This window comes from Wolffia australiana, chromosome 6 (assembly GCF_029677425.1).
Source record: "Wolffia australiana isolate 7733 chromosome 6, ASM2967742v1".
Taxonomy (NCBI): Eukaryota; Viridiplantae; Streptophyta; class Magnoliopsida; order Alismatales; family Araceae; genus Wolffia; species Wolffia australiana.
Window position 1 is genome coordinate 14,328,551 of NC_135840.1, and position 15,782 is coordinate 14,344,332.

A 15,782-nucleotide genomic window follows, 5' to 3' on the forward strand; every position below is an offset into this window, starting at 1 on the left:
TAACACGATCACGGGATCCCGGCATTTCCGGGCATGACGCGATATTCCCGACCTGTGGAGTACACCATAGCCGTTACTTTTACTTTATCTTTTCCTTTATATTCGTATGGTAGCTGGAAGGTCGTAAGTGGGAGGAACCTTCCCCTTTTCCTTTTTATGTTGGGCCTGATAAGCCTGCTTTCCTATTTTCTTGCTAACATTTTTCCTTTTATTTTATTTTATTGACTTAGGAAGGGCCATCTTCACCCATATATAAGGGGAAGAGGTGGGCTCTTCCCTACCTTGACCTAAATTATTTTGAATGGCATTTTTTTGAAGAAGGGTCAGGCCTGGAGAAGGAGAAGAAAGAGAAGAAGAAGAGGAGTAGAGAAGAAGAAGTCTTTACGTCCTCTCCCACGCGCTCGGGTTAGATAGGTGGGTGGGACAGATTGAAGAGCAGCAAAAGCAAGGCGGCGTCTTACCACTGTCGATGCGAGTGGGGCTTGGCGTGAGCATTCAGAGTGGTAAGTTTCGACGGCATTCGTGCGGCCCTCGACCCACTCCGGGCGACTTGGAGGGCTGGCTGGTTGACCCGCGAGCGACCCCGCGCTCGGGTTGGCTCTCCTTAACTGGCGCGCATTGATACCATCGTGCGAACCATCGTCCTCGTTATGCGCGTCATACATGTTACTTCTCCCGCATATATCCATCGGTTGGCGTCGTGCGCGTAACGATTAATTAGTGTCGACACCAGAGTTTCCTACCCTCAATAGTGGTGGTATACGTTGGGGCGCGTCCGGCATCAATAACGATATCCACTTTTATTTTCAATATTTATTCCAACCTTTGTTCTTTATACTGTCATTCTCTATCCAGTCCTCCCAATTGCCCCATATATTCCTCCGTGAACTATGATAGTCAAATCCTTTTGATGTAAGAAGTAAGTGATTTCATTATTCATGGAGGGAGATATTTGGATTACTCCTCTGTACCAAAGGGTCGAATTGGCAGTCACTAATCCTTTTCTCTTCTTCTATTTTATTAATTTATCTCATAATCCCCATTTTTCTATATAACCCAGTTGTGTTAAAAAAAATAAAATAAACAAATTAAAAAAAGAAAAAAAACAAAACAAAAAGGTATATCAACAGGTTGAGTTTATTCTCATTACCATCTCCTTCATTTCTTAGCGAGATGGTGTTGATCAGTACCCTCTTGATCAGAAGTTGGAGATGACACGTATGAAAGAGGAGAATCCAAGGGAGGACTCTCTTCCTAATTTTATTTCCAAAAGTAGTGGAGAGTGTTTTCCCAAAGCAGCTTGGCTACGTCACTTATTACAGAATTTCCCTTGAATTTATTCAAGCCACATATACCTCAGTCAACTGCATTTAGCCTTCTTCTCGATAAGCCTTAGCCAACAAATTAAATTGGTTCACACTAGTTGGCATTCATCATTCCTAAAGGAGAAGGGAAATGCTACCTCTCCAACTAAGGGTAAATTGATTGTAGAAGATAAAGATGGAGTCATGATAAGGGCATGAGTAATCTGAAGGATGTGGAGAGATAGTGACAGTGATTGGATGTGGAGAGACGAGAGGAAGTACATAATAATGGTGGAGATGGAATCATGGTTGTGGAGCGAAACCTCTAATAGTTAAGGGAGCTAACAGACTGGGCTTGACTCATGGGCTAAAAAGGATATTTATGGCCATAAAATGCACAACTCATCTGTCTGGGAAGAATACCACTTGATTATTCATGCCAAAAAACACATGAACGCCATTGTTAAGCACTAGAAATGATCTAAGTGTAGACTAGTTGATGGTGCTTCACTTGTCATCCTGCTTGATGGAAAACCTAAAAGAGAAAAATAAAGCATCAAGAAAAACAAATGGCCACCGTGGCCTTAGTTCAAGTAAAAACAAGCAAAATTAAAATGTCTTTGAACAAAATTAAGCTAAGAAAAGGAGATGGTGGAAGACTGAGGAAATGGTGGTAAAGCTGGGATGTCTTAAAGGATGGTGCCCATAGGTTGCTCTATTTGATCTTCTTTAAGATATGGCTTCAATCATTGACCATTGACTGTAAAAGACTTCCCGAGACTTTGGATATGTAATAATGACTGCACCAGAATCAAAAAATTCAATAAAGTAGCTTAGTTTTTGAGAGGTTTACTTGATCAGATGAAGAAATGGAAAAACAATATTATAGGATAAATAATAATTAAATAAGAAGTCATCACTGAATGCACTGTATGATTTAAAGGCAGAATGTAATAATAGGATGCATCCTGTACACGTAGAAGATTTAGTTGGTATTTTTTATTTATTTGTCATATGAAAAAATCAGAATGAATAATTATAACCGGAGAAAATCTTATAACTCTTTCGTCGCAACAGTGGCAGCCACCACATTAACCCTCGGTGCCCCCGTCACTGTCGTTGCCATCACCGCATGCTGGTGGTTTCATGGAGCAACTCTCATTCTCTCTGCCTCTATCTATCTCTCTCTGTCTCTCCTTTCTCTATGTCTCTCCTTTCTCTCTACTGTACTGTTTCTCATTCTCTCTCTCTCTCTCTCTCTCTCTCTCTCTCTCTCTCTCTCTCTCTCTCTCTCTCTCTCTCTCTTTGTCTCTCTCTCTCTCTCTATATACCCCCTCTCTCTCTCTTCCTCTCCTCTCCCCCTCTCTCTCTCTAATCCTTCCCTCTGTCTCCCCCTTGTGTCTCTCTCGGATCTCGCTCTCGACTCTCTCTCTCCGTTTCCCCTCTCTCTCCCTCTTTTAATCAAACTGTGAACCTTTCTGTCGATCCCCCCCCCATCCCTACTTCTCTTTCTCTCTCTCGCTCCCACTCTCTTCCGCCTCTGGTCTGATAAATATCTCTCTCTCTCTTTCGCCCCTATATTTGTAGCTTTTTATTTCTCTCGCTTTCGTTCCCTTTCTCTATCCGTGTTGACCAGTCTCTTGAACTCTTGGTCTCTCGACACGCCCTCCTCTATTCCTTCCTTTCTCTGCTGGGCAGTCACTCGACGCCGCCCTCTCTCCTTCCGTCTCTCATTTCACCGCTTCCTGGTTTGTCTCAGGATCCGCTCTGTCTCCCTTCGTCGCTCTGGAGTTCTCCTCTTTCTGTTCATGTCTATCTCGGTACCCCCAGATCAGTCTCTCCATCTATCTCTCCTTTTCTCTCTGTTCTTCCTCTGGCTCCCTCCGCCTTTCTCTCGATCTCCATCTCTCTGTCCCGCCCTGGCGCTCTGCCTCTTCATGAGCCTCTCCATCTATCTCTCGATTTCTCTCACTTCGTTTCAACCTCACCGTCTATCTTCTGTTCCGTTTCTTGAAACTCTGACTCTTTCACTCTCCCTGTCTTTCATTTGGGGCCTGTTTCCCAATGTCCCCTTTCATTCTCGACCCCTGTCGTTCTCGCTTTTCCCGGCTCTTTGTCTGTCAGTCGCTCGCTATCTCAATCTTCCTATCCATCCCTCATTGTCTTATCCATCCATACTTCTCTCGCCACTCCTCTCTCCTCCACTCGTGCAGTCGATCTCTCTGTCCCTCTATGTCTCTCCATGTAGAGCGTTCTTCCGCCGAACCTATCTCTCCCCCTCTCTCTCTTCGTCTCTTTCTTGTTTTTCGCCTTCTCACTTGCTATATCGCAGTCTCTATTCATCTGTCGCTCTCTCTCCCACGCTATCCATCTTGCTCTCTCTCAGTCTCTCTTCTCTCTCCGAGAGACACGGCGGATCTCTCTGTCTTCCCCTCTCCTCTCTCTCACTCTCTATCTCTCAACTGTCTGTCTATAATGCGTAGATATGTACCTATACATATTTACGACGGACACAACGGATGCCTCGCTTCTCCCTCTCCCTCTCTCTCTTTCTCCCAAACGCGTCATTTCCTTTCCTCGCTCGCCCGTTTCCCTTCTCTCTGTCCGTATTTTTCCTTCCCGCGACCTCTATCGCGAGTCTGACTCTCACCATGCCGCTCTCCCTGTCGGACGTTCTCTCTCTGGTCTCGAAGAGCTGCTTACGTGCGGCAATCTTTGAGTTGCGGGTTCTTTGGAAATATTGGACCCCGCGAGGAAACTTAACAAAGGCCTTCTGCAACCGATGCCTGGGCTTGGCAAGTGCTTTACTGCTCAAGAGTGCGGCCAACTCTGAAAGCGCTCGGCAATGAAAACATTCCCGTTTGGTACTGTAAAATAACCAGTATATATACTAGCTCGCTTCGTGCAGACTGGCGACCATCCACGCTAATCCAGATTGACTTTTCGTCATGGCTCGCGGCAACGAATGGAGCTCTAGCGCAGGAAGATCGTCCTCTGCACCATGGAGGCTCCCTGAAGCCGTGGTGAGGAACACAGCAGCGGGGTGGACTGCGGAGATCGTCGACATCCACAACAACAGAGCTCATCTAGGGCTGTATCCTACTCTGGCGGCCGCGTACGACGCCTGCGAGGAGGCAAACCAAACCATCATAAGGAGAGCCCAGGGCCCTCCTCCCTTGCGAAACCTGCGCGACATGGACTTGCACGAATTTATTGAGGCCATGGGCCTCGTCAGGAGGAGGGCTTAGCATGGGTGGTGACGCGTTCGCGGGCGGCGCCTGCGGGTTAGATTTTCGAGTCTACTATGTGACGTGGCTCGTCCGGCCAGATGTGCTTTTTCTCCCCAACCGTGCCCTCGTATCCTGATTTCCTTCGGATAGTAAGGTTGATCCAAGTTTGGCTTTCATTCTAACTCTACGGGCGTCAAGTCTTTGTGGGGCTCCGGGTGATGAGATTTGTCTTTCACATCGTACCACCGGGCAAACACCTCTCCACTGCCGAAACAAGGCCGGGTCGCCGAAGACTAATGGTCCTAAGGCCGTTTTATGCATTTCTTCACCAAAATTTACGGACAGAAACACAATAAACTAGGAAGAGACTGATAGGTCACGTTGGTGCAAATAAGACTCACAAGGAATTGCGTCGTTGTTCTCGGATTAGTATCCTACTTAAAGTTAACGCTCAAAACTACCCAATGGTATGATTTCGCATCCGTCCACAGTATTAATAATTGTATTCCACAGTACGTCACGTGATAAACCCCTCGTCCTTCTGATTGTTCCTAGCCATGTGAAATGACATTTATACTGTGATTTTGTGGCACGAGCTGTTAGCAGAACCCGTCCAAGAATGTTGGCAGAAGCTGATGATAAGAATCATCGGTGATTAAGGGTTAGGTTTTAGATAGCGTCAAACAAACGATTGCACGCATATAAATTATTGTACACTGTTATGTTATTTTACTCCTCAGAGGTGAAGCGGAGGATAAGCACGCATCCCCATATTTCCGGCAGATTTGATTCGATGACAGATCGAACATCATTTGAATGCGTATCTTACGCATCTAGTAAGGCATTACTGGCTTTGCCTTAAAAAAATTAGACCCCTACAAAGATGGGACCACAATAAAATATTTAATCACTCGTCATGGGGCGTGACACGTAGGTAAATCAGATACCAATCTACATTGTAAGTATGCCGTTGGATGTATTTCCCACTTTATATATCTCTCTCGATGACAGAAGCTTTCCTCAGGAAACCGCAAATATGTTTGAGCTTCTTACTACAAGAACAGAGCATCCGGCCATGACACATTACCAGTCTATGACATGAATATGTGTGCGCTGACTACATGCGTAATCTAAAGATTGCTTTCATATTATTGCGATATTCGTGTATATTTTATTGGAAAAGACCTTACATTCATGGTGCCTTGGTCCACGCATACCTTACAACAATGCAAGGCACTGCAACATTTTAAAGTAATATTTATGCCGAGAACTGTACTGACATATTATCCGAAGTTGATCCAGTAAATTCCGCAAGAACGTTCCACAACATGTCTAGTCATAGACAAAACTCGTCCTCGTGACCAAAAACTTAGTCATTTGTCACCTTGGATCTGCTCATTGCTTAACTACAGAACCTCAGTTGTAAGTTGAGGGAATACTAATACTGGATGTATTTAGTCTTGATCGACACAGAAATGTATAGACTTTAGATGGGATTGCGAATGATACGAATGCTACGGCGGAGTGACATCAAAGATGACAGTCCTAGTAGCTCCAAATCCAAGACTGCATGGGGGAACCGCGTTCCTGCATCTTTGTTCTGATCGTGTGGATGTAGCTTGTAGCAGTTCTCCACCAAAGGCTCCCCACTCGGATCCGCTCCATACAAAATTTGAACAGCTTGGCCTTGTTTACGTTCACTATTAGAGCATGTCTATCTTTGACGTAAATAAAAATCTAGGGCTTCTGAAGTGGTTTAATTCAGCAAGGAGTATACTCAAAATTCATTCCGACAAGAAGCCTTCGCGCTAGAATCTATATAATGAATTTATCTTTTTCGATAGTTTCAACGCTGTAATTGAGCGTTGTATATGTTTTTTGCGACACTTTCATTTGTTACGATAAAGGATTATGATGCAATCCGTGGTCACCACAAATGAGGAAACCCTATCCCACCAATGATATGTGGCAGCGAGATATGGCCATGGGGGACTGAACCAACAAAAGGCTGAAGATGAAGTTTCAGAGAGAGCGTGGAGAGACAGTTCAGGATGGGAGAGTTGGTTGGTAGGGAGAAACCTCTCGAAAAGGTGTATACGTATTGGAGACCTTCTCAAATAAGAAGGCGCGTGTGTTGTGAAGGCCCCCTGATGTTCTTTTTGTGATAAATGGGACCAACACAAACAGATAAGAAACTACCTCTCTATTAGCACCGAAAACGTTAAGTGGGACGTGGGTGTTCACTCGCGCCTTCTTTCGTATTTATATGGGCACAAATCGCGTAACAAAAACATTAACATAAGTTATGCCGTTAAGAACAAATGTCGCACGAGTTATTACTCATTGACAAATATATGTTTTGTAAACTATTGGTTACAATTGTGAGCCTACTCAAGGGCTCACAGACCCGCAGTATTTTAGATTGGAAACTTTGGTTGAGAGTATAGTGAATAGAGGTTTTTTTTTTCGGACAGTTTCTTATCATCAGTCCTTCCTTATTTCCTGAGATTCCAAATCGCTTTATTCTCCTCCTCTGTCCTCTTCTAGTATACGATGCCCGAGAAAGTGTGATTCGAACAGCCAAGCATTGCTCTTCCGGTGGAACTTGCCAGGCCAATAGGAAATGGTTGGCCATTCTTTCTCATCCGATGTTAACATGTAGATATTTCAGGTTGATCTCTTTGTGGGAGTGTCGCTGGTGGACGTGAATTGCAGATGAGTATTTGTAATGCCGTCGCCATTTAGCCTTCCCAAATCAAATAAAATTTATGATAGCTATGTGACTGCACTTGAATGTATGCGTAGTGGGAGTAAGCTTGTCTCTACATGGCATCGGTGATGCAGAAGGACGACGGTGTCGTCGTCCGTGCGGTATCGAGACGATGTTCTGATGCAAATTTGACGCAGAACGACGATGGTGTCGTCGGTCGTGCGGTACCGAGATGATGCTCTGACACCAATTTGATGTCGGGCGTCCTCTATGGCGTGCTCTAGGATGCGTTACAGAGTCGATGCTCGGGTACGGAGTTAGTGATGTCAGACGTCGACGGTGTCGTGGTCCGACGGATAAAACCCTAACGGGTATGTAACTAATGTGAAATGATGCATCCTACGTGACGTACCTGTACGCCCCGACTCAAGGGAGCATGGCGAACTCCGAGGTCCGAAGGGGTCGGCGGGTGATGGCGACGGTGGCCTCTCGAGCCTCGTGAGAGGGCATGAAGGCGACTACGGCGCCGAACAGAATAAATCCGTAGGGAGCACGCACGTCAAATATCAGTATTTTATGACCAATATGTAAAAATATTGTCAATATATGTAAAGAAAAGAGTTATATAAGTATTCAACTAATAAAACTGAGGCGAAGACAAATATTGGTATGTTAGGACCAATAAGTTAGATGTGGGACAAAAATAGATAAATATGCTAATTGGATATATGTTAGATTTCGAGGACACATGAATATGATTTGTTTGTTTAGTAAGATAATCCAATGCGAGGAAAGCAGTAACGAATACGGGAATTTGGGAAAAGAGAGGAGCAGTGTTGTTTAATTTTTTGCGTGCTCATGAGGTAGATGTCTAAAATAAAAGGCTAAAATATTAACTGAGATATTGGCTGAATAGAGTAGCTTAGTTTTTGAGAGGTTTACTTGATCAGATGAAGAAATGGAAAAACAATATTATAGGATAAATAATAATTAAATAAGAAGTCATCACTGAATGCACTGTATGATTTAAAGGCAGAATGTAATAATAGGATGCAGCCTGTACACGTAGAAGATTTAGTCGGTATTTTTTATTTATTTGTCATATGAAAAATCAGAATGAATAATTATAACCGGAGAAAATCTTATAACTCTTTCGTCGCAACAGTGGCAGCCACCACATTAACCCTCGGTGCCCTGTCACTGTCGCTGCCATCACCGCATGCTGGTGGTTTCCTGGAGCACCTCTCATTCTCTCTGCCTCTATCTATCTCTCTCTGTCTCTCCTTTCTCTATGTCTCTCCTTTCTCTCTACTGTACTGTTTCTCATTCTCTCTCTCTCTCTCTCTCTCTCTCTCTCTCTCTCTCTTTCTCTCTCTTTCTCTGTGTCTCTCTTTATCTCTCTCTCTATAAAAACCCTATCTCTGTCTTCCTCTCCTCTCCATCTCTCTCTCTCTAATCCTTCCTCTGTCTCACCCTTGTGTCTCTCTCGGATCTCGCTCTCGACTCTCTCTCTCCGTTTCCCCTCTCTCCTCTTTTAATCAAACTGTGAACCTTTCTGTCGATCCCCATCCCTACTTCTCTTTCTCTCTCGCTCCCACTCTCTTCCGCCTCTGGTCTGATAAATATCTCTCTCTCTTTCGCCCCTATATTTGTAGCTTTTATTTCTCTCGCTTTCGTTCCTTTCTCTATCCGTGTTGACCAGTCTCTTGAACTCTTGGTCTCTCGACACGCCCTCCTCTATTCCTTCCTTTCTCTGCTGGGCAGTCACTGACGCCGCCCTCTCCTTCCGTCTCTCATTTCACCGCTTCCTGGTTTGTCTCGGGATCCGCTCTGTCTCCCTTCGTCGCTCTGGAGTTCTCCTCTTTCTGTTCATGTCTATCTCGGTACCCCCAGATCAGTCTCTCCATCTATCTCTCCTTTTCTCTCTGTTCTTCCTCTGGCTCCTCCGCCTTTCTCTCGATCTCCATCTCTCTGTCCTGCCCTGGCGCTCTGCCTCTTCATGAGCCTCTCCATCTATCTCTCGATTTCTCTCACTTCGTTTCAACCTCACCGTCTATCTCCTGTTCCGTGTCTTTAAACTCTGACTCTTTCACTCTCCCTGTCTTTCATTTTGGGCCTGTGTCCCCTATGTCCCCTTTCATTCTCGACCCCTGTCGTTCTCGCTTTTCCCGGCTCTTTGTCTGTCAGTCGCTCGCCATCTCCATCTTCCTATCCTCCCACATCGCTCTATCCTCCCTACTTCTCCCGGCACTGCTCTCTCCTCCTCTCGTGCAGTCGATCTCTCTGTCCCTCTATGTCTCTCCATGTAGAGCGTTCTTCCGCCGAACCTATCTCTCCCCCTCTCTCTCTTCGTCTCTTTCTTGTTTTTCGCCTTCTCACTTGCTATATCGCAGTCTCTATTCTTCTGTCGCTCTCTCCACGCTATCCATCTTGCTCTCTCTCAGTCTCTCTTCTCTCTCCGAGAGACACGGCGAATCTCTCTGTCTTCCCCTCTCCCTCTCTCTCACTCTCTATCTCTCAACTGTCTGTCTATAATGCGTAGATATGTACCTATACATATTTACGACGGACACAACGGATGCCTCGCTTCTCCCTCTCCCTCTCTCTCTTTCTCCCAAACGCGTCATTTCCTTTCCTCGCTCGCCCGTTTCCCTTCTCTCTGTCCGTATTTTTACTTCCCGCGACCTCTATCGCGGAGTCTGACTCTCACCATGCCGCTCTCCCTGTCGGACGTTCTCTCTCTGGTCTCGAAGAGCTGCTTACGTGCGGCAATCTTTGAGTTGCGGGTTCTTTGGAAATATTGGACCCCGCGAGGAAACTTAACAAAGGCCTTCTGCAACCGATGCCTGGGCTTGGCAAGTGCTTTACTGCTCAAGAGTGCGGCCAACTCTGAAAGCGCTCGGCAATGAAAACATTCCCGTTTGGTACTGTAAAATAACCAGTATATATACTAGCTCGCTTCGTGCAGACTGGCGACCATCCACGCTAATCCAGATTGACTTTTCGTCATGGCTCGCGGCAACGAATGGAGCTCTAGCGCAGGAAGATCGTCCTCTGCACCATGGAGGCTCCTGAAGCCGTGGTGAGGAACACAGCAGCGGGTGGACTGCGGAGATCGTCGACATCCACAACAACAGAGCTCATCTAGGGCTGTATCCTACTCTGGCGGCCGCGCACGACGCCTGCGAGGAGGCAAACCAAACCATCATAAGGAGAGCCCAGGGCCCTCCTCCTTGCGAAACCTGCGCGACATGGACTTGCACGAATTTATTGAGGCCATGGGCCTCGCCAGGAGGAGGGCTTAGCATGGGTGGTGACGCGTTCGCGGGCGGCGCGCCTGCGGGTTAGATTTTCGAGTCTACTATGTGACGTGGCTCGTCCGGCCAGATGTGCTTTTTCTCCCAACCGTGCCCTCAGATCCTGATTTCCTTCGGATAGTAAGGTTGATCCAAGTTTGGCTTTCATTCTAACTCTACGGGCGCCAAGTCTTTGTGGGGCTCCGGTGATGAGATTTGTCTTTCACATCGCACCACCGGCAAACACCTCTCCACTGCCAAACAAGGCCGGGTCGCCAAGACTAATGGTCCTAAGGCCGTTTATGCATTTCTTCACCAAAATTTACGGACAGAAACACAATAAACTAGGAAGAGACTGATAGGTCACGTTGGTGCAAATAAGACTCACAAGGAATTGCGTCGTTGTTCTCGGATTAGTATCCTACTTAAAGTTAACGCCAAAACTACCTAATGGTATGATTTCGCATCTGGCCCACAGTATTAATAATTGTATTCCACAGTACGTCACGTGATAAACCCTCGCCCTTCTGATTGTTCCTAGCCATGTGAAATGACATTTATACTGTGATTTTGTGGCACGAGCTGTTAGCAGAACCCGCCCAAGAATGTTGGCAGAAGCTGATGATAAGAATCATCGGTGATTAAGGGTTAGGTTTTAGATAGCGCCAAACAAACGATTGCACGATATAAATTATTGTACACTGTTATGTTATTTTACTCCTCAGAGGTGAAGCGGAGGATAAGCACTCGCATCCCCATATTTCCCGGCAGATTTGATTCGATGACAGATCGAACATCATTTGAATGCGATCTTACGCGCATCTAGTAAGGCATTACTGGCTTTGCCCTTAAAAAAATTAGACCCCTACAAAGATGGGACCACAATAAAATATTTAATCACTCGTCATGGGGCGTGACACGAGGTAAATCAGATACCAATCTACATTGTAAGTATGCCGTTGGATGTATTTCCACTTTATATATCTCTCTCGATGACAGAAGTTTTCCTCAGAACCGCAAATATGTTTGAGCTTCTTACTACAAGAACAGAGCATCCGGCCATGACACATTACCAGTCTATGACATGAATATGTGTGCGCTGACTACATGCGTAATCTAAAGATTGCTTTCATATTATTGCGATATTCGTGTATATTTTATTGGAAAAGACCTTACATTCATGGTGCCTTGGTCCACGCATACCTTACAACAATGCAAGGCACTGCAACATTTTAAAGTAATATTTATGCCGAGAACTGTACTGACATATTATCCAAAGTTGATCCAGTAAATTCCGCAAGAACGCTCCACAACATGTCTAGTCATAGACAAAACTCGCCCTCGTGACCAAAAACTTAGTCATTTGTCACCTTGGATCTGCTCATTGCTTAACTACAGAACCTCAGTTGTAAGTTGAGGGAATACTAATACTGGATGTATTTAGTCTTGATCGACACAGAAATGTATAGACTTTAGATGGGATTGCGAATGATACGAATGCTACGGCGGAGTGACATCAAAGATGACAGTCCTAGTAGCTCCAAATCCAAGACTGCATGGGGGAACCGCGTTCCTGCATCTTTGTTCTGATCGTGTGGATGTAGCTTGTAGCAGTTCTCCACCAAAGGCTCCCACTCGGATCCGCTCCATACAAAATTTGAACAGCTTGGCCTTGTTTACGCTCACTATTAGAGCATGTCTATCTTTGACGTAAATAAAAATCTAGGGCTTCTGAAGTGGTTTAATTCAGCAAGGAGTATACTCAAAATTCATTCCGACAAGAAGCCTTCGCTAGAATCTATATAATGAATTTATCTTTTCGATAGTTTCAACGCTGTAATTGAGCGTTGTATATGTTTTTTGCGACACTTTCATTTGTTACGATAAAGGATTATGATGCAATCCGTGGTCACCACAAATGAGGAAACCCTATCCCACCAATGATATGTGGCAGCGAGATATGGCCATGGGGGACTGAACCAACAAAAGGCTGAAGATGAAGTTTCAGAGAGAGCGTGGAGAGACAGTTCAGGATGGGAGAGTTGGTTGGTAGGAGAAACCTCTAAAAGGTGTATACGTATTGAGACCTTCTCAAATAAGAAGGCGTGTGTTGTGAAGGCCCCTGATGTTCTTTTTGTGATAAATGGGACCAACACAAACAGATAAGAAACTACCTCTCTATTAGCACCGAAACGTTATGGGACGTGGGTGTTCACTCGCGCCTTCTTTCAGATTTATATGGGCACAAATCACAGAACAAAACATTAACATAAGTTATGCCGTTAAGAACAAATGTCGCACGAGTTATTACTCATTGACAAATATATGTTTTGTAAACTATTGGTTACAATTGTGAGCCTACTCAAGGGCTCACAGACCCGCAGTATTTTAGATTGGAAACTTTGGTTGAGAGTATAGTGAATAGAGGTTTTTTTTTTCGGACAGTTTCTTATCATCAGTCCTTCCTTATTTCCTGAGATTCCAAATCGCTTTATTCTCCTCCTCTGTCCTCTTCTAGTATACGATGCCCGAGAAAGTGTGATTCGAACAGCCAAGCATTGCTCTTCCGGTGGAACTTGCCAGGCCAATAGGAAATGGTTGGCCATTCTTTCTCATCCGATGTTAACATGTAGATATTTCAGGTTGATCTCTTTGTGGGAGTGTCGCTGGTGGACGTGAATTGCAGATGAGTATTTGTAATGCCGTCGCCATTTAGCCTTCCCAAATCAAATAAAATTTATGATAGCTATGTGACTGCACTTGAATGTATGCGTAGTGGGAGTAAGCTTGTTCTACATGGCATCGGTGATGCAGAAGGACGACGTGTCGCCGTCCGCGGTATCGAGACGATGTTCTGATGCAAATTTGACGCAGAACGACGGCGATGGTGTCGTCGGTCGTGCGGTACCGAGATGATGCTCTGACACCAATTTGATGTCGGGCGTCCTCTATGGCGTGCTCTAGGATGCGTTACAGAGTCGATGCTCGGGTACGGAGTTAGTGATGTCAGACGTCGACGGTGTCGTGGTCCGACGGATAAAACCCTAACGGGTATGTAACTAATGTGAAATGATGCATCCTACGTGACGTACCTGTACGCCCCGACTCAAGGGAGCATGGCGAACTCCGAGGTCGAAGGGTCGGCGGGTGAGGGCGACGGTGGCCTCTCGAGCCTCGTGAGAGGGCATGAAGGCGACTACGGCGCCGAACAGAATAAATCCGTAGGGAGCACGCACGTCAAATATCAGTATTTTATGACCAATATGTAAAAATATTGTCAATATATGTAAAGAAAAGAGTTATATAAGTATTCAACTAATAAAACTGAGGCGAAGACAAATATTGGTATGTTAGGACCAATAAGTTAGATGTGGGACAAAATTAGATAAATATGCTAATTGATATATGTTAGATTTGAGGACACATGAATATGATTTGTTTGTTTAGTAAGATAATCCAATGCGAGGAAAGCAGTAACTAATACGGGAATTTGGGAAAAGAGAGGAGCAGTGTTGTTTAATTTTTTGCGTGCTCATGAGGTAGATGTCTAAAATAAAAGGCTAAAATATTAACTGAGATATTGGCTGAATAGAGTAGCTTAGTTTTTGAGAGGTTTACTTGATCAGATGAAGAAATGGAAAACAATATTATAGGATAAATAATAATTAAATAAGAAGTCATCACTGAATGCACTGTATGATTTAAAGGCAGAATGTAATAATAGGATGCAGCCTGTACACGTAGAAGATTTAGTCGGTATTTTTATTTATTTGTCATATGAAAAATCAGAATGAATAATTATAACCGGAGAAAATCGTATAACTCTTTCGTCGCAACAGTGGCAGCCACCACATTAACCCTCGGTGCCCCGTCACTGTCGTTGCCATCACCGCATGCTGGTGGTTTCATGGAGCAACTCTCATTCTCTCTGCCTCTATCTATCTCTCTCTGTCTCTCCTTTCTCTATGTCTCTCCTTTCTCTCTACTGTACTGTTTCTCATTCTCTCTCTCTCTCTCTCTCTCTCTCTCTCTCTCTCTCCCCCTCTCTCTCTCTCTCTCTCTCTTTGTGTCTGTCTTTATCTCTCTCTATAAAAACCCTATCTCTGTCTTCCTCTCCTCTCCATCTCTCTCTCTCTAATCCTTCCTCTGTCTCACCCTTGTGTCTCTCTCGGATCTCGCTCTCGACTCTCTCTCTCCGTTTCTCTCTCTCCCTCTTTTAATCAAACTGTGAACCTTTCTGTCGATCCCCCCCCCATCCCTACTTCTCTTTCTCTCTCTCGCTCCCACTCTCTTCCGCCTCTGGTCTGATAAATATCTCTCTCTCTCTTTCGCCCCTATATTTGTAGCTTTTTATTTCTCTCGCTTTCGTTCCCTTTCTCTATCCGTGTTGACCAGTCTCTTGAACTCTTGGTCTCTCGACACGCCCTCCTCTATTCCTTCCTTTCTCTGCTGGGCAGTCACTCGACGCCGCCCCTCTCTCCTTCCGTCTCTCATTTCACCGCTTCCTGGTTTGTCTCGGGATCCGCTCTGTCTCCCTTCGTCGCTCTGGAGTTCTCCCTCTTTCTGTTCATGTCTATCTCGGTACCCCCAGATCAGTCTCTCCATCTATCTCTCCTTTTCTCTCTGTTCTTCCTCTGGCTCCCTCCGCCTTTCTCTCGATCTCCATCTCTGTCCCGCCCTGGCGCTCTGCCTCTTCATGAGCCTCTCCATCTATCTCTCGATTTCTCTCACTTCGTTTCAACCTCACCGTCTATCTTCTGTTCCGTTTCTTGAAACTCTGACTCTTTCACTCTCCCTGTCTTTCATTTGGGGCCTGTTTCCCAATGTCCCCTTTCATTCTCGACCCCTGTCGTTCTCGCTTTTCCCGGCTCTTTGTCTGTCAGTCGCTCGCTATCTCCATCTTCCTATCCCTCCCACATCGCTCTATCCTCCCTACTTCTCTCGGCACTACTCTCTCCTCCTCTCGTGCAGTCGATCTCTGTCCCTCTATGTCTCTCCATGTAGAGCGTTCTTCCGCCGAACCTATCTCTCCCCCTCTCTCTCTTCGTCTCTTTCTTGTTTTTCGCCTTCTCACTTGCTATATCGCAGTCTCTATTCATCTGTCGCTCTCTCTGCCGCGCTATCCATCTTGCTCTCTCTCAGTCTCTCTTCTCTCTCCGAGAGACACGGCGAATCTCTCTCGTCTTCCCCCCCTCTCCCTCTCTCTCACTCTCTATCTCTCAACTGTCTGTCTATAATGCGT